This window comes from Sorex fumeus, unplaced genomic scaffold (assembly GCF_029834395.1).
Source record: "Sorex fumeus unplaced genomic scaffold, SorFum_2.1 ptg000101l, whole genome shotgun sequence".
In the NCBI taxonomy this organism is placed as follows: domain Eukaryota; kingdom Metazoa; phylum Chordata; class Mammalia; order Eulipotyphla; family Soricidae; genus Sorex; species Sorex fumeus.
In genome coordinates, this window is record NW_026606158.1 from 370,653 (window position 1) to 396,575 (window position 25,923).

At 43.7% G+C, this 25,923-nt stretch overlaps 1 pseudogene; it reads left to right on the forward strand.

Moving 5' to 3' along the window:
• On the forward strand, nt 1-4,618 carry LOC130042520 (peroxiredoxin-1-like; annotated as a pseudogene).
• The last annotated feature ends 21,305 nt before the right edge of the window (nt 4,619-25,923 follow it).

Consider the following 25,923-nt stretch of genomic DNA (forward strand, 5'->3'; position numbering starts at 1 on the left):
ATGTCTTCAGGAAATGTCCAAATTGGGCATTCTGCCCCCAAACTCAGAGCCATAACTGCAGTGCTAGATGGTCAGTTTAAAGATGCTACACTGCGCTCTGCTTCCATCATCTTAACTTCACCTTTGTGTGCCCATGGAGGTCATGACTTCCAGTGATTGGGCAGAAGAATTAAAAAAAAAAGACTCAACTGCCAAGTGATTAGTGCTTCTGGGGATTCTCCCATTAGCCACTGGTTATAGCTCAATATACCCAAGAAACAAGGAGGACTGGGACCCATGAATAATCCCGTGGACCCCAAGCAAACCATTGCTCAAGTGTATGGTGTTGGGGCTGGAGCAATAGTACAGTCGGTAGGGCATTTCTTTGCCTTGCACGTGGCCAACCTGAGTTCGATTCCTGGCATCCCATATAGTCCCCTGAGCACCGCCAGGAGTAATTCCTGAGTGCAAATCTAGGAGAAACCCCAAAAGATAAAAAGATTATGGTGTGTAAAAGGCTGATGAAGGCATCTCTTTCAGGGTGCTCTTTATAATTGACCATAAAGACAGATCACTGTAAATGACCTCCCTGCTGGCCATTCTGAGGATCAGTCTCTGAGACTAGTTGAGAGCTTCCAGTTCCCTCACAAAAATGGTGAAGTGTCCCTAGCTGGTTGGAAGCCTGGTACCAAGCCTGATGTCCAGAAAAGCAAAGAATATTTCTCTAAGCACCAGAAGTGAGTCCTGGGGGTCAGGTCACAGTGAGAATTCATAAGAAAAATATCTTTTTACTACTATCATGCTTAAAACATAAGGCTTTAGACTCCACCCGGATGTGGTAAGGCACTAAAACAGTCTTTCCCATAGGGGTTGGAAAGGGCCCAGTCTTCCTTTGCTTGGGTTGTGTTTTGGAATAGGCTAGTTGATGTGTATAGTGGACATTGCCTTTAACCTTTTTTCATTTATATTGAACTGAACTGAGGTGGGGAGAGAGAAAGCAAGGAAAGTCATTCAGAATGGTTCTTAGATTTTCAAGTCTGAGCTCTGGTCCATGGTGAAGCCATTTAATGAAATCGGAAGCATTGAAGGTGGTGGTTATATTTTTGTTTGTAAACGCTCAGGCCTCATTTCAACACGTGAAATCTGAAATGCCTATTTGAGATCTCCATGTGAAGGAGTCAGACCTACTCATTTGAAATTCAGAATGGAAGTCAAATTAAGTAGGAATAGAAGATAAGAACTGATGAGTCACGGAGAAGTGACATCTCTCAATAGAACTGCATTTTACAAAATAATGTAAAAGAACACATCATCAGGACCCTCATCAATTTTCCCGCATGCAGAGTCCTGATGAATCACTGTGGAAAGAGGAAAGGTAATGAGTTCCCTTCTCCTGTCTTTTGTCTCTGTCAGACTGGAGAGCATCGTGTTCCTACAAATCTCCCAACACGAGCCTCCCACACATCAGCCTACTTCTACATTTATTCTCTCTGCTGTGTCTTAAGATTCAGATCTGTCATCGTGATTCAGAACATTGAACGTCAACACTCTGCAGTTCTCTTAAGTGTATTCCCTCTTTGTGCCCAACCTCCTACAAAGAAAAAGCAGAAAACAACTCTAATATGACAGCTAAGGCAAATTTGGTACATAACTCAGAAGTTCTTTTGTCCAATTTTTTTTTTTTTTTGCAAAACCAGTCTCTCATGCCTGAGGATATTAGTTCACCTTTTATATTGGTTTATCTCAGAGTTTGTTTGAATTTATTCATTTTATTTGTTTAGAGGTACACATATTTTTTTCAGCTCTCATCCTATGTTAATATAAGAGCTGAAGTTTAGAGCAGGGACAATTAGGGGCCCATGATTGCCCTCACAAAAGGAAAATGGTCACTATCAGTAAAACTGTGTGGTCCTACTGTTTGCCTTCTTCTTTAAAGTTTTATTATTCCTAAAGAAAACATGTGGGCCTCTTGAGAGTTTTTTTGAAGTTTTCTGACTCAACTACAAGGAAATCAAAGAAATGTTAAGAGATGTTGACTTTCAGTGTTGGAAAGCAAATACAGAGTTTGCCAAAAGAGCTTACTCCTGGCTTTTCACTCAGGAATCACTCGTGATAGTGCTTGGGGGACCATAGAGGTTGCCGGGGTTCGAACCCAGGTTGGCTGTGTGAGAGACAAGTGCCTTTCTTGCTGTACTATGTTTTGGCCCCACATTTAAAAAATTTCCAATGTGCTCAGCTAACTGAAAGAATCAGTTTTTTGTATAGTATGTATAGCAGAGTTTATTCAAATCATAAAGGAGAAACTTCGTTCCTAACTTCAAAAGGTGTGTGTGTGTGTGTGTGTGTGTGTGTGTGTGTGTGTGTGTGTGCGCGCGTTTGTGCAGTGAAATATCAGGACCAGAGCTAATTTGAATATTTTATCCCAAAAGTCCCCCGAGATAGAAAGACACAATTAGGTCACTGTCATTCTTCTAGCAACTTAGAAATATAATAGGGACAATTCCAGATACAGACACTTAAGATGATCTCTTTTCTTTTTCTTTTCCTTTTTCTTTTTCTTTTTCACCACAGGGTTCATCAGAACAATTTCAATTTTCTTTCACAACCTCTAAAGCAGACCTGCTAGGGCAGACTGATGGACATTTTCCAACAAAACAAAATGTTAAATTTCTTCTTCCCTTCTTCCTCTTCCTTTATCCCTACCTCTTTAAATTCTCCCTTTCTTCCTTTCTCCTTCCCTCCTTTCTTTCCTTCCTCTCTCCCACCTACCTTTCTTCTCTCCCTCCCTCCTTCCTTCCACTTTTCCTCCTTTTTCCCTTCCTTCCTCCTTCCCTCTTTCCCTCCCTCCCTCCATTGCTCTAAGATAGCTTAATATTTCACAATAAAAACTCTATTCTTTGGCAAGAACATGCAGTGACCTCTCTGTTTCTCACTCTATTCATTCGTTTTCTTCTCATTTATACTCAACTTAATCCATTTTTTCCATACTTTTTAGTCAACCTATGAATAACTAATCTACCTCCCTTTGACTAATGAACTATTTATCCTAAAATCCATTTTTCTCTAGCACTTAACCTTAAAAAATACCTAAAGTGTAGCTAACTTAAATGGTGATGCCGTTTCTTTGGATGTTGTCTAATAAATCTCACTGACACTAGAAATCTGAGAGATTTATTAAAAATTCAATAAAATTTTGTTTGTCTAAATTACATGCTTCATATTAAAAATCAGGTTGTGTTGCTCTTCCACATCCTTATTATCTGATTTTTATCACTATAGCACAGCAGGTAGGGCATTTGCCTTGCATGTGGCTGGCCCTGCTGACCCAGGTTTGATTCCTCCACCCCTCTTGGAGAGCACAGCAAGATACTGAGAGTAACTTGCCTGTATGGCGAAGCCTGGTAAGGTCCCCGTGATGTCTTCGATATGCCAAACACAGTAACAACAAGTCTCACATTGGAGACTTTACTGGGCCTGCTCGAGCAAATTGATGAACAGTGCTACAATATGGTTAGTGCTACAATATGGTTAAAGGACCATATTGTAGGAGGTCCTTATTGTAGGAGGACAGTGCTACAATATGGTTAAAGATTGGCAGGATTAAGATTCTAATCCTAGAAAATATACTGAAACCACAGTATATCTACATTAAAATATAGTAGAGGACACTCCATTTTGAATATTCTTAAATTGTTTTCCAAATGTCTTAGAAAAAAAAATCAAGTTCCACTAACTTTCACTGTCACTGTCACTGTCCTCCCATTGTTCATGGATTTGCTCCAGCAGGCCCAGTAACGTCTCCATCGTGAGACTTATTGTTACTGTGTTTGGCATATTGAATATGTCAGGGGCTTTGCCATGCGGGCGAGATACTCTTGGTAGCTTGCCAGGCTCTCCGAGAGGGGTGGAGGAATTGAACCCGGCTTGGCCAGGCTGACTGTGCGCAAGGCAAACACCCTACCACTGTGCTTAACAATGGGAACTCACTGAAGATCAAAGTCATCACACTAAAATATTAATTATTCTACTTAATTTTGAAATACGTATTTGTTATTTTGGCCTCTAAGATGTACCATTGCCAATAAGATTGTACTAAAAACGTACGTTGGAGAAATTATGCAAATTCATTTTCGAGACTTCTGGAATGTTGGTATAATACAGTTTTAATAATTACAGTATTAAAGTAATCAGTGAGCACTTACTTAATTAGTAAGTACCAAGAAAAGAGCAGTGAATAATAAATGAGCAAGCTGGGAGAGCTGTAGTTTTCCTTTGCAGGGGCAGTAAAGGGTTACTGTCATCTTCCCTATGTCACTTCTTCCTGCTTCTCTTCTTCCTACTTCCTGCTTCCGGTAGCCCTGCCACAGCCATCCTGGGTTTGCTCCCCAGCTCCCCAAATGGTTCCCTGAACCCACAGGAGTGATCTCTGAACATGTCTTGGAGTTCTTGCTTGTATTTCAAATTTACTTCTATTTTAACTTTTTTCCCCCTCCTCTCTTTTGTCAAGGATTTAGGCACAACTCTTCACATGGACTCAGGAACGGAAAACTGGTTCTATGGAATAACAGGACAAAAGAACTTCCAGTCCTCAGGAATGAGAGAGTGGTTCTGTGAAATAACTGGACGAAAGAACTTCTGAGCTATGTACCAAATTTGCTTGAATTGTTAGATTAGCTAAAGTCATTTGTTATCATCTTCTACAATATTACAAAATTAAAGACCGCAACATCCTCATGGTTCAAGTTTAAGAAAGCATCATCCATACACTGAATGATTAGGAGCAGCTCTGTGCCGACTGTGTATAGATCCTGGAATTTATAGCAAACATTTGTGCTCATAAGAAGTGGAAAAACTCTTATCAGCTGAGCTACAATTTGCTCCTGTGTGGTGTGCCTGTAATTGTTGGTCAAAAGGATAAGAGTCATTATATGCAGATTTAAGGTTTCCTGTTTGCAGAGAGGCCCATTCTACAGGTGAGGATGCAAAAGCAAAGGACCTATATTGGTAGCTCAAACTAGGGTCCAAGTTTCATCCAACTCAGTTTAGTCTTGACAAGGACCCTGAGCCCTTATTACAACAGATTTTTATATCCATAATCTCATAAACATAGTTGGCAAGCGCCAGCTTTGATCACACAGGCATAGTTAGCAGGCACTAAGGTTACGCTTTGAGGGTTTTCCCAGTAACAGGCTACAGGACAGGACAACAGGATGTGCTGCTTACTGATTAGCGTAAGTGGGCAGGGACTGCACTGGGGTGTCTTTCCAGTAACAGTAACCACAAACTTTTGGGGAAACAGGAACACTGGTCACCAGGAAACAAAAACTTGGGCCTACTGCTTGCTTTCCTGAAGTGGAACCTGTTATGACTTTTTGTTCTGCCTCACTCCAGCCCTTCAGAGTTCGGCTACTCATATACCCATTGACCCATCAACCCATTGTGATCCCTAGGGCCATCACAGTGAAATAAACTTATGTCTTCCTCCCCTCTGTATCCTGGCTATCTCACTGAGTTATGATGAACTCAGACATAACATCAGTAAAGGTCCAAAGTTGGGACAGAAAAGCCAACCCAAAGAATATCTTGAGTAAATGGATACTTTCACGGGAGGGAATCCTGAGCACAGAACCTTTTTTTATTTTAATTTTTAATTTTTTTCATACTTTTTAAAAAATTTATTTTAATTTTTTTATTAGTGAGACACCATGAGGTACAGTTGTAGACTTACAAATTTTTGTGTTTGGGTTTCAATTATACAGTGATCGAGTACCCATCCCTCCACCAGTGCCCATTGTCCACCACCACGGGTCCCAGTATCCCTCCCACCCCCCACCCCCCATCCCACCCTGCCTTTGTAGCAGGGCATTCCCTTTTGTTCTCTCTCTCCTTTTGGGTGTTGTGGTCTGCAAAAGAGGCATTGAGTGGCAGTCATGTTCTGTCTATAGTCTACTTTCAGCATGCATCTCCCAACCTGGGAGGATCCTCCCAACACCCTTTATTTGGTGCTCCCTTCTCTATTTGAGCTGCCTTTTCCCCAAATGTGTGTGGCTGGGTTCCAAGCCATGGAGTATACCTCCGGGTACTTATCTCGAATATTCTTGGGTATTAGTCTCCTATTTTGTTACTTTATGTCCCGAAGATGAATGCAATCTTTCTGTCTGTCCCTCTCTTTCTGACTCATTTCACTTAGCATGATACTTTCCATGTAGTACCACTTGTATGTAAATTTCATGACTTCGTCTTTTCTAACAGCTACATAGTAATCCATTGTGTAGATGTACCACAGTTTCTTTAACCAGTCATCTGTTCTCGGGCAGTCATGTTTTTTTCCAGATTCTGGCTATTGTAAAGAGTGCTGCAATGAACAAACAAATGCAGATGTCACTTCAACTATACTTTTTTGCTTCTCTGGGATATATTCCCAGGAGTGGTATTGCTGGGTCAAATGGGAGCTCAATTTCTAATTTTGTGAGAATCGTCCATACTGTTTTCCAAAAGGGCTGAACCAGTTGGCATTTCCCAACAGCAGTGAAGGGGGGTTCCTTTCTTGCCACATCCACGCCAACATCAGTTGCTTTTGTTCTTTTGGATGTGGGCCAGTCTCTGTGGTGTGAGAATGTATCTCACTGTGATTTTGATCTGCATCTCCCTGATAATTAATGATGTAGAGCATTTTCTCATGTGCCTTTTTGCCATTTGGAATTCTTCTTTGAGAAAGTTTCTGTTCATTTTGTGGCCCCATTTTTTGATGGGGTTGGATGTTTTCTTCTTGTGGAGTTCAACCAGTACTTTTATATCCTTGATGTCAAGCCCTTGTCAGATGTGTATTGGGCGAATATCCTTTCCATTCTGTAGACTGTCTTTGTATGTCGGTCACTGTTTCTTTTGAGGTGCAGAAGCTTCTTAGTTTAAGATAGTCCCATTTGTCTATCTCTGTTTTCACTTGCTTGGCCAGTGGCATGACATCTTTGAAGATACCATTAGCTTCAATGTCATGGAGGGTTTTGCCAACTTTGTCTTCAATGTACTTATGGATTCTGGTCTGATGTTGAGGTCTTTAGTTCATTTTGATCTTACATTTGAACATGATGTTAGGCAGAGATCTGAGCCCCACCCCCCTTTTTTGCATGTAGCTGTTCAGTTTTGCCAAAACAATTTGTTAAAGAGACTTTCCTTGTTCCACTTCACATTTCTTGCTCCCTTATCAAAGATTGGATGATCATATGCTTGGGGGGAGATGTCAGTATATTCAACCCTGTTCCATTGGTCTGCATCTCTGCCTTTGTTCCAGTACCATGCTGTTCGCTGTTTTAATTATTACTGCTTTGTAGTAGAGTTTGAAGTTAGGGAGGTTGATTCCTCCCATTTTCTTTTTCCCGAGAATTGCTTTAGCTATTTGTGGGTGCTTATTGTTCCATATGAATTTCAGGAGTGTTTGCTCCATTTCTTTGAAGAATGTCATGGGTATCATTATGGGGAATCACATTGAATTTGTACAATGCTTTGGGAAGTATTGCCATTTTGATAATGTTAATTCTCCCAATCCATGAACAGGGAATATCTTTCCATTTTCTCGTGTCCTCTTTTATTTCCTGAAGTAGTGTTTTGTAGTTTTCTTTGTACAGGTCCTTTACTTCCTTAGTTAAGCTAATTCCTAGGTAGTTGATTTTCTGGGGCACAATTGTGAACGGGATTTTTTTTTCATGTCACTTTCTTCTCTCTCACTATTTGTGTATAGAAAAGCCATGGACTTTTGGGTATTGATTTTATAGCCTGAAACTTTATATACAAGTCTATTGTTTCTAGGAGTTTCTTGGTAGAGGTTTTAGGGTTCTCTAAGTATAGTATCATATCATCTGCGAATAGTGAGAGCTTGATTTCTTCCTTTCCTACCAGGATACCCCTAATATCTTTTTCTTGCCTAATTGCTATTGCAATTACTCCCAGTACTATATTGAACAGTAGTGGGGAGATTGGGCATCCTTGTCTTGTCCCTGATCTTAGAGAGAAGGCTCTCAGTTTTTCCCCATTGAGGATGATGCTTGCTGTTGGCTTGTGGTAGATGGCTTTAACTATATTGCGGAATGTCCCCTTTATACCCATCTTGGCAAGGATTTTCATCATAAAAGGGGAGCACAAAACCTTTGAAAGAATTGTTTCCTTTGATGTAGGCAGGCAGATAGGGAAAACCCCCCTCCCAAGGTAATGGCAGTAAATGTCCTGGGAAGTAATAGCCCTGACCTCATGGAGAACTGGTGCCAGTCTGTAACAGACCCTGAGGAGGCTGAACCAACTCCCTCCAACAGAAGCTCCTGCAGAAACAAAAGGCCAGAAAAGGAATTTCAAAGAACACCATCACCACTCCCAACCCCCTTGGTAACCTCCCTAGAAATGGACTTTGACCTAGGTAGAAGCCCCATGAGGGGGCAGGTTGGAGAAATCCTATAAAGGTCACTTTGAACAAAGGAAGGGCTCACAGACGCACAGATGATGAGCCCATGTGCTGCCCGTGCCCATGTGGCCAAGCACATTCGGTGCCCGAGCACATGTATCACCCGCATCTCCCATCTTGAGTTGTGGATTTTCACGCTTTCCTGTCTAAGGCTGTGGTGTGTGTAGGGGCTCTCTCTGCCTTTAGAGAAGCCCAGGTTCTCTCTTGAGCACGTTACTCTCCACTCTCTCCCACTTTCTCTCCCTCCTTCCCTTCAAAACCTCCAAATAAAAACGGTGTAATTTTGAAAGATAGCCCCATGACAATTGGGCCCTAGCAAAGCAAGTCCCAGCCCATATCCCGCCCTGCAACTGTGGCAGGCTGACAACACCAAGTACCCCCATCTCCTTCTTGCCCCTGGAATTCGCCAGATAAGGCCACAAGGCCGGAGAAGGCCTAATGAGGCATCTCCTTGCCCTGGAATTCACCTAATATGGCCATAAGGCCAGAAAAGGCCTAATTGACTGCCCGTTGGGATGGCCTGGTTACCTGTACAGAAGAGAGTGGCTGGTGCTGATGGCTTGTTGCAAAATGACTGGCTGCCTGTGTGCAACATCTAATGTGATAATTCAAATGTATTGGGTGATTTGTGCGCGGGCTTTTCTGAAATGTGCGGGAAGATGCCCTATAAAAAGCCCCCTCTGAAGGGGCTCGGGGCTCTCAGTCACTGACGGTTTGCAGTCATACTGTGAGCCCGAGCATGCTCGAATAAACCGCTTGCTTTTGCATGGACTTGGTCTCTCAGAGTTTTCCTTGACAGATGAGGCTGTCCTGAGCTCGGACCCTAACAATTTCACTGCCCATCTCCTTCTAAAATTCCTTTCTGAGAGGTGAGACAGAACCCAGTAACCCTGGGTCCCAGGCGACAGAGGTGGATCAGGAGAAGGAAAGTGACCATCTTTCTCCTCCCTGCTTCACATGAGCCACCCATGGAGTGCACACCAATTTGAAGGAATATATCCCCCATCAAGTCAGTTGATTGTATTTCCACCCTTCCCCCCACCATGAGGACCCATTTAGTGGGAAAGTTGAGATCTGAGTCAGTTGTTTTTGGGATACACCCAATAGTGCTCAAGGACCACTCCTGGTGGGGCTCTGTGGACTGTATGTGGTGCTGGAGGTCGAACTCAGGTCAATCGCATGCAAGTTCTACCTGCTGTACTATCACTCTAGTCCCAGAGGGGAATACCTTATTGAATACATTTTTCTTTTAGGATAGAATTTTCAAGAAAAGGAATAAAGGTTTATTTGGGCAGGAGCAGTCAATTTTGACATAAGGGCTCCACTTTTCTAGAAATAGAAGGAAGGCTTGACCAATGGGATTGAAATTCGGTCAAAGATCAATCTTACAGATGACTGGTTAAAGAAAATTTGGTACATCTACACAATGGAGTACTATGCAGCTGTTAGGAAAGATGAAGTCATGAAATTTGCTTATAAGTGAATGGTCATGGAGAGTATCATGTAAGTGAAATGAGTCAGAAAGAGAGAGACAGACATAGAATGATTGTACTAATTTGTGGAATATAAAATAATATGAGACTGACACCCAAGGACAGTAGACACAAGGGCCAGGAATATTGCTCCATGGTTGGAAGCCTACCTCATGAGCTGGAGAAGAAGGCAGCTGGGATAGAGAAGGGATTACTAAGTCAATGATAATTGGAGGGATGGTTCGGGATGGGAGATGTGTGCTGAAAGTGAAAGAATCCATATAAGGGCATTAAATTCTTGTATGCTTCAGCTAACCTGCTAACATTGCTTTCTGTAAAACTACTTGGCTGCTTCGCACTTGGGGGAAGGGAGGGAACCTGGAATGTGAATTGGGCATAACTTCTTGTAAACCCAAGTATGGTAGGATTCAGGTGCATTCACCATCCCAGGGATGTATTATCTCAGCAAAGACCCCTGTCAACGTTTTGGGTAAAGGATAACTTAGGATGCGTGCAGACTGCCCACACTCCAGGAATGTATTGTTCTAGCTAAGACCCTTGTAAATGTCGTGGGTAATGGATAACTCAAAATGCGGGAGATGACCTAAGGCTTAATGATTCCGGCTATGACTTTGCTTGTGCTGACAATCAATGTACGTAAAGGCCGATCTTTGAATCTATAGGCTAAGGAGTGATGTAATTTTAAATGGATTGGTCAAGAAAGTATATGTTGTTACAAATCTATTGGCTATGAAATGCGCGGGCTTTGTTGTAACGGTTGATGAAGGCCTATATAAGATCCCCTTTGAAGAAGCTCGGGGCCCTCAGCTACTGCCCACTCTGGGGTATGCTGTGGAGCCCCAGCATGCTGGTCTAAATAAACCCCATTTGTACTCCCGCAGGAATTGTGTCTGTCTGATCTCTCCGCACCTCCCAGGGCCAGGGAACTCCTGATCCCAACAAAAGTAGATAAAGGACCAAACATGATAGCCTTTCAGTATCTGTATTGCAAACCATAATGCCTCAAAGTAGAGAGAGTATGGGGGAAATTGTCTGCCATAGAGGTAAGGGGAGGGTTGGGATGGGGTGTGGGGGGGATAATACTGGGGACATTGGTGTTGGGAAATGTGTACTGGTGGAGAGATGGGTGTTTGATCATTATAGGAATGAAACTCAAACATGAAAGTTTTGTAATTATATCTCATGATGATTCAATTAAAAAAAAGGTCAGCTGGAGTGATACTGCAGCGGGTAGGGTGTTTGCCTTGCACGAGGCTGACCCGGGTTCGGTTCCCAGCATCCCATATGGTCCCCCCAAGCACTGCCAGGGGTAATTCCTGAGTGCATGAACCAGGAGTAACCCCTGTGCATCGTCTGGTGTGACCCAAAAAGCATAAAAATAATCAATCTTAGACAAAGAACTCAGTTTCCCTCCCACTTCCCCTTCCCCAACTTAATTCTTACTTTGTTTAGGTTTGTTGATAAAATGGAATATGGTTCAAGGGCCCCTGGAGGCATTTTACTGCTCCTTCAGACATCTACCCATTCACCCCACCATCTTTCAACCTGCCAGCTCAGGGCCAGCCAAGTCCTTTTTCAATCTGTCCTCACTGCCTCTCATTTAATCAACCCTCAAGCAAAAGCGGAAGTGAACCTTCAGGGTTGCAATTTGAACGATTATTTGGGGAATTGGAATTTCTGATGTGACTTTGCCTCCTGATGTCTTAAATTCTGCTTCACCAGCTGTGAAAAAAAAAAACTTCCAGGACGAATCTATCCTCCTTAGTTCTCCTGGCTCTAGACCACTGTCCCGGTTTGGTCAATTAGATAAAAAAAAAAAAAGCATTTTATTCCTCCCAGTTTTAAAACTTACACAGATGGCATTCATTTTATACCTTCCCTATAATCACAAAGCTCTTACCTCATCTTTGTAGCACATCCGTTTATAGGCTTATCTTTGTTTCCTAGGTTTCAGTAGCCTGGAAAAACCTACATGCCACAACTGAAGGATTCCATTTCTGTTGTAACTACACCCCGAAACCAGGAGGACAGCAAGAACAGTTATGAAAATGTTGCAGGCACAGAGATGGGGGAGGGGGCGCTGGAGATACTGGTAAGGTTTTTTTTTGGGGGGGAGGGAACATTGTCTGAAAACTAAACCTGCCCCAAAGACATGAAGGCCTTTGAGACACAAGGCCCTCTCTCAGGAGTCCTGTCAGAAAACATTTTAACTGACCCAAGGCATTGCTGGGGGCCTTGGGAGAATAAGCCCCACCAAAGAAACAAAGGCCACTAAGAATATCAAAAGACTGTCAACAATTCCAAGCTCTCCTTCCCTGGCAACCACCTTGGCAACAGACTTTAGGAACTGGCAGAGGAAAAGAAGGATTTGCCTACATCTCTGCCTATGACATGTATACTTTTTTTTTTGCTTTTTGGGTCACAGCCAGCGAAGCTCAGGGGTTACTCACTGGCTCTCCACTCAGGAATTACCCTTGGCAGTGCTCAGGGGACCATATGGGATGCTGGGAATCGAACCCGGATTGGCCACATGCAAGGCAAATGCCCTACCTGCTGTGCTATCGCTCCAGCCCCTGACAAACACATTTTTTATGGTGGTGCTCAGAGCTTACTCCTGGCTCTGTGTTCAGGGATTACTCCTGGTGGAATTTGGGGGGCCATGTAGGGTGTGAGGGATTGAACCCAGGTCAATTGTGTGAAAGGCAAATGCCCTACTCGTTGTACTATCACTCTGCCTCCCCATCCCCCATTGAAGCTAGATGTGTTGGGATCGAGAGTCCCCTGGCCCTGGGAGGCGCGGAGAGACCAGACAGACACAGTTCCTGCAGGAGTACAAACGGGGTTTATTTAGACCAGCATGCTGGGGCTCCACAGCATACCCCAGAGTGGGCAGTGGCTGAGAGCCCCTGAGCTTCTTCAAAGGAGGTCTTATATAGTCCTTCACTGGCTGGTACAGCAAGGCCCGCACATTTCATAGCCAATAGATTTGTAACAACATATACTTTCTTAACCAATCCATTTAAAAGTACCTCACTCCTTAGCCTATAGATTCAAAGATCAGCATGTCATTACGTACATCGATTGTTAGCACAAGCAAGGTTATAGCCAGAATCATTAAGCCTTAGGTAATCTCCCTAGACCATCCACATTTTGAGTTATCCTTTACCCAAGACATCTGCAGGGGTCTTTGCTAAGACAATACATTCCCAGAATGGGGCAATCTACCCACATCCTGAGTTATCCTTTACCCAAGTCTGCAGGGTGCTTTACTGAGACAATACATTTCAGGAACAGTAAATACACCTGAATCCTGTCACACTTGGTTTAGAAAGAAGTTATGCCCTGTTCACATTCCAAGTCCCTCCCCCCTCCCCCAGGTGCAAAGCAGCCAAGCAGTTTTACAGAAAGCAATGTTGCAAGTTAGCTGAAGCATACAAGAATTTAATGCCCTAATATGGATTCTTTCAGATGTTTGGGGGCCCCTTGGTCAGGTGCAGATCTTAAAAGCTGGGGTACCATATTTGGGGCTCAAGCCCTTTAGCCCTAAGATTATTATAAACTTCCATCCTTGTATGCACCTGGATGAGATTTTTATAGTCGTTTTGGTTGTTGTTGGTTGATTGTTGTTTTTTGGGCCACTCCCTGCAATGCTCAGGGGTTACTCCTGGCTCTGCACTCAGGAATCACTCCTGGCAGTGTTTGGGGGAACCATCTGGGAGGCTGGGGAAGGAACCAGGACTATTGATGCAATCCCTGTAGTTCCTTTGTATCCCAGCCTCTTCTATCCATATCGGGACGGATATTTTATTTGTTCATCTCATATGTAAGAGTTACTCAGCTACTCTGGGAGTTTCTTTTAGAGAAATTATTGCATATGTAGCTGTGGATTTCTTATGCATGGAAGGAGGGGGATTCAGGATCCTCCTGTTTCACTGTAAGCTTAAAACTCCAGTTTTAGAGGCCATATAGATAGTATAGTGGAGAGGGCTCTTGCCTTTCATGCAGGTAACTGGAGATTCAGTTCCTAGTACCCCATGTAGTCCCCCAAGTATATCAGGAGTGATCCCTGAGCATAGAATCAGGAATAAGCCCTCAGCTTTGTCAGGTGTGGGGCAAAAACAAAAACACAAAACAAAACAGTTCCATCAACTGGACAGGATGATGGATTGACAAAGAGCTTTATCAGCAACTAACGCTCAGCCTAAAGAACCATCTTGCCTGCAGAGTCACAAGAAGCAACAAAACAAAAACTTCTTATATTTAGAAAGGTTGCAAATTGGTGATTGTTAGGGTAGGCAATAGTTGTGGAAGAATGAATGCCACAAAAGACAAAATGCAAAATTCGAGTGAATCAATAAAAGGTAAAGATAAAGGTAAAGGCCCTCCCGTTGATCATCGATTTGCTCTAGCGGGCCCAGTAACGTCTCCATTGGAGACTTTGTTGTTACTGTGTCTGGCATATCGAATACTCTCGGTAGCTTGCCGGGCTCTCCGAGAGGGGCGGAGGAATCGAACTCGGGTCGGCCATGTTGGCCGTGTGCAAGGCAAACGCCCTACCCGCTGTGCTATTTGGGGCTGGAGCAATAGCACAACGGGTAGGGCGTTTGCCTTGCACTCAGCCAACATGGCTGACACAGGTTCGATTCCCAGCACCCCATGTGGTCCCCCGAGCACCGCCAGGAGCAATTCCTGAGTGCATGAGCCAGGAGTAACCCCTGGGCATCGCCAGGTGTGACCCAAAAAGCAAAAAAAAAAAAAAAAGAATGTTAAAGAATGAATGTAGCTAACCATTTTCTTTTCCATTTTTTCTCGCACCAATCAATTGACTTACCTTTTTTAATCTAATTTTTATAAAGTTGTTCACAATAATTTATTACATTCAATATTCCAACACCAATCCCACCACCATACACTTTCTCATCACCATTATTATGTGTGAGCATGTTATTGCTGGTTTAACTCTTTTATTCTTTGTTTAACTACCACATTCCATGCCTAACTACTTAACCCTTTCTTTAATCACTTAACCATTTAACACCTTGGTTATTAACCACTCAACCTCTTGACTTTGTTTAACTGCTTACATTTTAGCTCTTGTGTGACTACTTTATTTTTTGGTTTCTGTGCTGATCAATGGATTGTTTAGTTAACAGTTTTTTGGCTTCTGTAGATTGGCTTGCTTGCTCAGTGAAATTCCAAGAAGTGGTTTGGCTCTTTAAAAATCCTTTTGCTTTTTACACTTAGGATTGCCTCTCTAATTTAGGCGGGGTTGGAGAAAGCAAAAGCTGGCCAGCTAATAAAGGCTTGATTTGAGACAAAATTCTGACTTTGTGAAGCATTTTGGTACAACAAGATGGTTTTTTAGGCTGAGGGTTCTCTTTCAATGTCTGCTTGTTGCTCCCCCAAAATGCTCCACAAAGTAAGAATTTTGTCGGTGCCTAGTCTATAATAATAAAGTCATCTATGGGCTGGTCCTCTAATCACACTCCAATGTATTTGAAATTCTGAAGAAAAAAATTTTTTTCCATTAAGAGTTCAACCTGTATGTTGTCTTTCTTTTACAGGATTTGGGGGGGAGTTTAAACTACAAAAAAATGTTTTATATTCTCGACAAGTCCTGCACAAGAGTACTGATCACTTTTAACTTTGAGTCCAGCTCTTAATTCCTTTTGAGCTGTTTTCAACACCTTTTGAATCATGCTATAAACAATATATTTCTAATATACCCTCAACTGCGCATGTCTCAGTTCTTCTTTTCATCTTATTATTTTTAATTGATGATCAATTCTAACCTCTTTATTAGCATTAACATCACCGATACAGATGAGGTGGAAAAGGTGGTGACAGGTCTCTGTTCCTTCGCGATTTCCAGTTCCTTCAATATTTTTAAGAATGAAAATATTGAATAATAAAGATGCTCGGACTTGGAAAGTAGAAAGGTTTATTGGAAAATAGAAGAGCAAAGGAAAGAAGCTCCTGGAAGGTCCCTTGGGACCCTGAGGGAGATTCCAGAGTTAAAACTTTACTAATTAGTAACTCTCCCTTTCCTGCCCCCTCCCTAGTAGAGCTTCAGCTGTGAAGCCCTTCCTTATTGGGATGTAAATTCTGAAACCATTTGTTGACTCTTCCCTGCTGGGATGTAAATTCAGAAACCATTTTTTTGGGCCTTCCTTATCTTTTACCTTTGTTAGGAACTTTTCCCAAATCCACCTCCATGGGATTGCAGGAGCCATGAGCTGAGAATCAAAGGAAGCCAGGTGATAACCAAATGTCCCACACTTCCTATGTACATAAATGCTGATCTTTGAATCTATAGGCTAAGGAGTGATGATGTACTTTTAAATGGATTGGTTAAGAAAGTATATGTTGTTACAAATCTATTGGCTATGAAATATGCGGGCTTTGCTGTAACGGCCAGTGAAGGCCTATATAAGATCCCCTTTGAAGAAGTTCGGGGTCTTGCCTCACCTAACTGACCTGCGTGTCTGTGTAGGCGGCTTGACCCTGGCTAGCCAGTCTTACAATAAACCTTGCTTGCTGTTTGCAGTCTCTGGAGTCTCTTTGTCGTTAAAGGGAGATCAAGATCTGCGTTCTAACACTCCCAAAGTGTGTTAAGTGGCCACAAGTCTGAGATACACAGAGACAGGATAGGTATTTCAAGGTTTTATTCACACACCCAAACAGACTCATACAAGGGACTCAGTACCGAGTATTCACAAGCTGGGGTCACTCCTTGGGCTTGGAACCCTGATTGCCCACAGGGAGAGGTTTTTAAGTCCCCTACCCTCCTGCCTGTGTGTGTAAGTGCCCCCCTGCCAGGTGCATTCTCATGGCCTTGAGCAAACAAGCTATAGCACAGAAACAAAACAAAACAGAGTAGTTAATGCATCTGCTTACTGTGGTGACAAATAAGAAGCTGTATGTAATGAGATTTATGAAACTGTAATGAAAAATAAAGAAAATGTGATGGGGACTGGAAAACTGAAACTGACCCCCTAAGTTAAGCAAGAGAAGGAAGGGAGAAGCATTCCTTTTATGGCCCCAATTAACCGAGTTAAGTGTAGCCAGCCCACCAGATTGACAGGAGCACACTGGGCCTGACAGATTTATGGGAGTGCCCAGAAGATGGTACCTGAAGGCCACATCAAGAATGGGCAAGAGATACTGACCCTGACTGTTTTTCTTTTGAGCACCTGAAGGATGTATCATGTGGGAATGATACACTGGTTTTTTTTTTTTACTTATTACCTCTGTATCTCCTGTTTCACTGATAAGAATGCATGTAGATTGCAGCCCATCTTTAGAGGATAAAAGAGAGACCCTCACAGCAAGCGGGGTTCCAAGTCTCTTTCTCTTATGACTTGGGATCCTCAGCGCTGAGCTTCTAATAAACTCACTATCCTATCCTGAAGATATTCTATCCACCATGCTGAGACCACTCTCTGCACACATGAAGGTACCGGCAGAGGAACAAAGGCATGCGGGTCCCAGGGCTGAGATCTCCAAGCCTACTCGGATCGGGGCTGAGCATCCTCCACCCAGATCCTCCAAATTCCAGTAGGCGGGGCTCACACCCACCAACTGGCCCCCTGGTGCCGTGTGATCCCACCAACGGTCAAGACTCAGAGACCATAAAATCTAGCTCTCGGAAGTGTGCGACCGCATTTGTGGCTGTGCGACATCTTATCATCTCATTCCTACTTTGGACAAACTGGCAGGCTACCGAATGTAACCTGCCCACATGGCAGAGTCTGGCAAACTCCCCGTGGCGTACCCAATATGCCAAATACCAGTGACAATGAAGGGTCTCATTCTCCTAACTCCGAAAGAGCCTTGAATATGGCACTTTTAAAAAAAATCTCAGGGCTAGGACGAAGGAGACGTTACTGGGGCCTGCTCGAGGCAATTGACGAATAACAGGATGGTTGTGATTGTGATCCTATCCTGAGTTGCCTCTCTCTCTCTCTCTTTCTCTCTCTCTCTGTTTATCCATGAGCTAGCACAACACTTACATTTACTTGAACCATCCTTGTTATCTGTGGTCAGATGACTGGGCATTTATGTCCATCTCCTTGGGGTCTGGCATGTTTTTCTTACTAGGTTGTAAACTCATGACTCTGAGGCACAACATGGAGACTGGCTTTCTGCCTCACTGGCAAGAGGAAACTGAGGCTTCCTATTTCATCATCTAATCTTACAACTCCTTCAGTTGTTTGTTTGCTTTCTAGACCATCACCCTAAAATCAAGATTAATTTCCAACCTTCCCTTGTAGGCTTTATTTCTACTTTCCTATTGACGTCAGTGTGCCCCATAGGTGGCTCATGTGAAGTGGGGAGGAGAAAGATGGTCACTTTCTCCCCATCCACCTCTGTCACCTGGGATCCAGGGTTACTGGGTTCTTGTCTCACCTTGCAGAAAGGAATTTCAGGAGTAGATGAGCAGTGAAAATTACAGTTTTTATTTGGAGGTTTTGAAGGGAAGGAGAGAGAGACAATGGGAGAGAGTGGAGAGTAACGTCCTCAAGAGAGAATACGGACTTCTCCAAGGACCGAGAGAGCCCCTACACACATCCCAGCATTAGATAGGAAAGCATGAAAATCTACATCTCAAGAGGCGAGATACATGCGATACATATTTTTGGGTGCCACATGTGCTCGCCCACGTGGGCACAAGCAGCACGTGGGCTTGGGCAGTATATGGGTACCCTTCCTTTGTCCAAGATGGCCTTTATTGGGTTTCTCCAACCTGTTCCCATGTGGGGCTTCTACCTAGGTAAAAGTTCATGCTAGGGAGGTTACCAAGGGGTCTGGGAGTGGTGATGGTCTTCTTTGAAATTCCTTTTCTGGCCTTTTGCTTCCATAGGAGCTTCTGTTGGAAGGGGTTGGTCCAGCCTCCTCAGGTTCTGTTACAGATTGGCACCAGTTCTCCCTGAGGCCCGGGCTATTACTTCCAAGGAGATGCCTTGGGAGGGGGCTTTCCCTATCTGCCTGCCTACATTACTATCAGGATCTGGAAAGAAAAATTATATATGACTCCCACTTTGAGGTCATTCTTGTGGAAATATTATGTGTGCCCCATTTATGAGGCATTCCAGGAAAATCTGGTGTTTGTTTCCCTGAAAGTATTTTTTCCATAACCATCTACAATATTGCTATCCAGCTAGAATTGGAAGTGGGAGTAGGAAAATATGAAACCCAAATTAATGTAGGGAGAGGATTGTAAGAAATTTCCAGCACGTGGCATTGAAGGAATATTTTCCCAAAGCATTGAAAGAAAACTGGGGAAAACAAGTCACACATATTTGACTTGTCCACAGTTGGAAACCATTATCTTCTAGCTGGTCTGGCCATTCCTGGCCATTCCAAAGTGCTCCAGGGCTTCCTAAATAATTATGCCATCTTTCATCTTGCCAAAACCACATGCTTGCCATTCAACCACATGGAGTTGGCGGTGCAGATGGAAAACTGCAAACTATTTGTATTTGGTCCAGCATTTGCCGGGCTCAAGATGCTGGTGACATAGGCAAGTGGACAGGGAAGGGACCATGGTAATGGAATTCTGAGGAATTCTGATAAAACTGCCCAGTTTTAAGCCAATCAGAGTCCACCCTGTGAACACAGAAAAGAAGGCCTGATAAGCCAACAGACCCCCCCCCCCCACCCCCGCCTCTAGAGAAGCTCCTGCAGGAACAAAAAGCCAGGAAATACCATCAACCACTCCAAACTTAACCCCTTAACAATCGCCCTACCAAGGGACTTTTACCTAGGTATAAACCCCATCTGGGGGCAGGTTGAAGAAGCCCTATAAAAGCCATCTTGGGGGCTGGAGAGATAGCACAGCGGGTAGGGCGTTTGCCTTGCACCCGGCTGACTTGGGTTCGATTCCCAGCATTCCATATGGTCCCCTGAACACCACCAGGACTAACTCCTGAGTGGAGAGCCAGGAGTAACCCCTGTGCATCGCCGGATGTGACCCCAAAAGCAAAAAAGCCATCTTGAACAAAAGAAGGGCACCCATATGCTGTCCGAGCCTATGTGTTGCTTGTGCACATGTGGCCAAGCACATGTGGCACCTGAGCACCACATGTGTCACCCTCATTTCCCCACTAGAGATGTGTACTTTTATGCACCTGATGTTGGTGGGCCCCACCGGTGGTTCATGTGAAGTGGGGAGGAGAAGACGGTCACTTTTTCCAGATGATCCGCCTCTGCCATCCAGGACCCAGGGTTAGTGGGTTCTTGTCTCGCTTGCAGAAAGGAATTTCAGGAGTAGAAAGCAGTGAAGTAAAATAGATTTTATTTGTAGGGTTTTTGAAGGTGTGTGTGGGGGGTGGGAAGAGAGAGAGAGAGAGAGAGAGAGAGAGAGAGAGAGAGAGAGAGAGAGAGAGAAAGAAACACACTTAAGAACACAGAAGAGAGAACCCAAGCTTCTCCAAGGGTGGAAAGACCCAGCATTAGATATGAAAGTCCACATCTCAAGAGAAGAGATAAGGGCGACACATGTGCACAGGCAGCATATGTGCGCCCATCCTTTGTTCAAGGTGGCTTTTATAGGCTCTTCTCAGGTTGTCTTGATCCGGAAGTTCTGGAGTCTTCTTGGGGCTGGATCACATTTTAATCAGATTAAGGGAGAGGTCTGAGGGTTTGAGGAACTTTATGGGGGAAGGGTCCAATCTCTTCAGGGTCTGTTGAAGGTCTTATCAGGTCTGTTTTCTGTATCCACAGGGTTTAGGATTTTCCTCCCAGAAGTTCTGTTGCCAAGGGCAATGAAATTAGGATTTTCCTTAAATCCTAAAATTAGGGTTTTCCTCCCAGAAGTTCTGTTGACCTAAATTTCATTGCCCCATCTACCTTCCTACATCACTTCTCTTCACAACCTCCAAATGAATTCTGTTTTACTTCACTGCTTGTCTACTCCTGAAATTCTTTCCTATGAGACGAGACAGAACCCAGTAACCCTGGGTCCCGGGTGGCAGAGGCCACCCAGAGGGGAGAAAGTGGCCATCTTTCTCCTCCCTGCTTCACACAAGCCACTCTTGGGGCCCACTGACATCATGAGTGAGTCTTCAAAACACAGTGATGGGGTGGCGGTGGCTCCCTCAAGTTTTTACCAAGAAGTGTTCAGAAAGATGAGAGGAAAACACAAGAAGAAGAAGAAGAAGAAGAAGAAGAAGAAGAAGAAGAAGAAGAAGAAGAAGAAGAAGAAGAAGAAGATGATCATCAAGGACTCCTCTCCAAATTTTCAAAATCATGTGGCATTGCGCGATGTTGCTTAGTATGAAGCCCTGGGTTTGTTTCCTGGCAATGAATGGTTTCCCCATGCACTGCTGGGAGTGAGCGCAGAGCCAGGAGTTGTCCCTGAGCACCTCTGGGTGTGGCCTCCTCCTAAAGTAAAGTGAAATCAATACCCTACAAGGAAAGGGTATTTGTAAAGCAAGTAATTGAAAAATCATGTGGTGTTTCGCATCAACTTTCTCCACTAGATTGCTTAATTAGATCTTGCAAAAGACAAGTTTGTACGTGCCATAAAGTCAGTTCTTTTACTTGCTTTCAAAATATAAATAAGTGCTAGCATTTTTCTTCTAGAATTTTTTTACTGGAAATTACATTCATGAAGGGCACAAAGCCTTAGGACGAAGCATAAATCATCATGTCTCATGAAAGTGGGTAATGTACCCTATTCACTATTATGACTTAGAATTTAAGGATCACGATCACGATCACGACCACCCTGTTGTTCGTCGATTGCCTCGAGCAGGTGCCAGTAACGTCTTCTTCGTCCTAGCCCTGAGATTTTTTTTTTAAAGCCATATTCAAGGTTTTTTCAGGGTTAGGAGAATGAGACCCATCATTGTTACTGGTATTTGGCATATTGGGTATACCACGGGGAGTTTGCCAGACTCTGCCGTGTGGGCAGGTTACATTTGGTAGCCTGCCAGTTTGTCCAAAGTAGGAATGAGATGATAAGATGTTGCATGGCCACGAATGCAGCTGCGCGCTTCCGGGAGCTGAGTGTGATAATCTCTGGATCCTGGCTGTTGTTGGAGTTACACGGCAGTTGGTGGGTGTAACTGTCTAGTTACTGGCAGGTCCAGTCCCAAACCGTGCAGGCTTGGAGATCTCAGCCCCGGGTCCCACACACCTGGGTTCCTCTGCCAGTTCTTTAATGCGTGAGGCTCATCCAAGTGTGTGGAGAGTGGTCCCAGCATGGCCTTGGCTGGGCCCCGGAGGTCTTCAGCTGTTGGGCCCTGGTGAAGACAGTCAGGCACAGGGTAGGAGACTCTAAGGTAGGAGAATTTAAGGATGGCAATAAAAAATAGCACTGGGATCTATGAATATTTTACTATGCAGGTGCCACTTGCAAAAATAAGGCTGATCGTGTTTCAAAACCTGAGAAAATATTAACTATGACTCTCCATGAGTCATAAGCTAACCCAAAACATGTGGGGAAAGTATTTTCCTTGGCTAAAGAACAAAATTACCATCCTAAGAGTGATCAGACACTTTGATACATTTGAAGTAGATATTCACTGATTAGCTTGGTTGATATTTTCTCATTTATAGGCGCGCGCTCTCTCTCTCTCACTCTCTCTCTCTTTTCTTTTTTTGGGTCACACCCGGTGATGCACAGGGGTTACTCCTGGCTCTGCACTTAGGAATTACTCCTGGCAGTACTCAGGGGACCATATGGGATGTTGGGAATCGAACTCGAGTCGGCCCTGTGTCAGCTCTCTACCCACTGTATTATAGCTCCAGTCCTTAGGCCCTTTCTCTTATGCAAAATCATTTATGCACATTCTCAGAGATGTATTAAATATGCATAAACGTTAAGAGTATGAACTTACTTTTTTCTTTCTGAGGCTTTTCAAATAAAAGAATAGTTATCAATACAATGAAAACTCAGAAACTAAGAATCACACATGGACCTTCAGGGCTCAATGAGAGCGACAGTTTATTCTGGGGCCAGGGAGAACAGGTTCTGAGCATCACCTCCTCTATTGCTTCCTTTGTAGTGGAGAGTTCGACAAAGCAAAGGGCTGAGAATAACTTAAGGTCCAGGCAGAGGAGTAAAAATGTTTCTCCAAGTTATTCACTAAGGAACCAACTCAACCCTGTTGTACAGCATTCTCAACTATTCTCCATGCTCTGGATTTGTGCCCTGAGGAAAAGGGTACCAAGGTTCTAGAGGACACCCTTCTCCTGCATCAGGTTCCAGCACATGGCCGCTACCAGTTATCCAGGAAGCTCGGGGTGAGCAGAAGGAAGAATGAACAGATTGATTGAAGAGGAGTGAGGAGAGGAGTGTGGGTGCTGGTAGGAGCAACCCACTGGAACCATCTGTCTGGAGAACCCAGAAGGAACCCAGGAAAGGAGTGAACATCCAGTGAGTCACCCACAGATGAAGCTAACTGGACCCGAATCAATCCAGGCCAACCCATTTTTAAAACCCAGGAGCCTGATTAAAGAGATAGCTCAATGGGATGAGTGCAAGCAATGTATACTTTGCATGCTGGAGTCCCGGGTTTAGCACACACACACACACACAAACACACACACATATACACACATACATCCATATACATACATACACATACACACGTACATACAAATGCACACATACATACATGCATACACATATACATACATACATACACACTACACATAACACATACATACTACATACACATATATACATACGTACATACATACACACACAGAGACACACACACATGGTCCCATAAACACCGTCAGGAGTGACCTCTGAGAACAGAACCAGAAGTAGCCCCTTCTCCCAACCCCACCAGATGTGATGACAAAACCAAAAAATAAAATTAATTTTTAAAATGTAGAGGCCAATGACCTCAACTGCAGAGTGGCATGATGTCCTTCCTGGGTGCTCTTGTCTGCACCTCTGCGCTCAGGTGTTCCTTCACAAACAAAGCCTGCTGCTCTTTAAAAAAATTTTTTTTGAAAACCTTTTTTTAAAAAAAATTACTTATTGAATCACCATTGAGCTTTTGGGTTTAAGTCTCAGTCATACAATGATGAAACACCTATCCCTTCACCAGTGCACATTTTCTACCATCAAAAACTCCAGTATACCCCCCAGTCCACACCCTCCCCCTCCTTATGGGGCAGATGGTTTCCATATTTTTACTCTCTCTACTTTGATTACATTCAATATTTTGACACCATATCCACCATTATTATTTGGGATTTTTACCCCAACACTCACATCTGCTGAAAAGGCAACTGTAGACAATTTGTTTTCTATTGCTGATAATTTACCTTGAGAGCTTGTTTGGAAGTTCTAACAGGGGAGTGCAGCTACTCAAATACCCTCGACCAAAGACTGGTCTGTCTCTATTCTGAGAAGGCCATCCTCTTCGACAAAGTGCGCAACTTTGGGAGGGACGCATATGGAGCAGTGAGGGAGGAAGGGGACATTCGCCTAGCCAGTCAGATCAGCTGAATCAACCCTGACGATCAATGGGGTGACAGCCAGATCACACTCACATCCTTGCAAGCTCCCTGTGGCATATTCAATATGCCAAAAACAGTAACAAGTCTCACAATGGAGACATTACTGGTGCCCACTCGAGAATATCGATGAACAATGGGAGGACAGTGCTCCAGTGCTATTGCTGATAATGAATAGCATATGAGGTCACGTGCCATTTTGGAATTCTGAAATCTTAATAATTAAATCAGGAGAGATTTCTGTCAAAAGCTGCTGGGTTCCGAGATTGTTTCTGAACCTCTGGTATCATGGCTGAAGTAGCTTGTTGAGTAGCCAGAGGGCCAGTTTGTGGGTGGCAACTTGGGTCTTGGAGTGGGTGAGGAGGGGAGAAAAGGACTGGCTCCATCCCTATCTGATGAGGCCCAGTGTGTCTCAGGACTGCGGGCCCCTACTTGGCTGTCTGTAGGCCTCTGGAAGATGGCAGCCCCCGAGCCACCAGTGGGGACAGGCTGAGGCACGAAACCTATTCCAAAGTCTGCAGCACTTCAGCCCACAGATCCCCTCTTTATCAAGGACATTAAATATTGCATGCATTGAATAGACCACACATAATAGATGAATCTCTAACTCTTACAGAATGAATAGCTCTGGCCCTGAGTACTTATGAATCATCAGATGTAATATTGTCAAAGTGTCTGTGGTGGATCAAGAGACTGAACTGAGATTGTCCAACTCCTTTAGAAGAATTATAAATATGGATGTTGGTTTAGGGTCAGAGCATTTCTCCTTGACAAATAGCTAGTCTGCTTTAAAAAAAAATCTTGGTCTACTATTGAACCATAGAGGGAGAGGAGACCTACCTGGGGAAGATCATTATAAACTGTTTTAGCTGGTCCATCGAGGCACAACTGTAAGCACATTGGGCTTAAGAACTGCTTTCACAAGTTGATGATTCACAATCCCAGTGGGTTTGTGGTGATTCATGTACCCAATGGGTTTCTTCCTACCACAATGACACATCTTCCTTAGCCTCTCCAATCTTCTAGGGAGTTCCCTATGACTATTTTTCTCCGAAGCAGTTGGGGATGATAACTGAGTGTAGATTGGGATGCTTCTACTCAGTTTTCTTCAGCAAATGTAAATTGTGTCATTTTAGCTCTACTCAGAGGCAGCCCTGAAGGGCAGGAAAAAAATGACAATCCTCCTTCTGGAGGAATTTCAAACTGGAAATTGATGAGTCACTTTGCCTAAAAGAAAATTGACTTTAAGGAGCCCTAGAAATAATGTTGGGGTCAAGGGTGCATATTTGCATGCACAAGGACTCAGACTCAACCCCCAGCACCTCATGAGGTGGTCCTGGTGGCCTCCATTTCCTCTGTACCCAAATAGCACACATTGAAAGGCCTGAATACTGAATCACTGAGCCCTTTCCCATAACCGCTGAGGAATACTTGGGAGGTCTTATAAAAAAAAGTTGAGGTAATCTGTATAAATTCATGCAGGATGGTGGATGGTTGTGGGGAGCCAGAGGTCTCCAT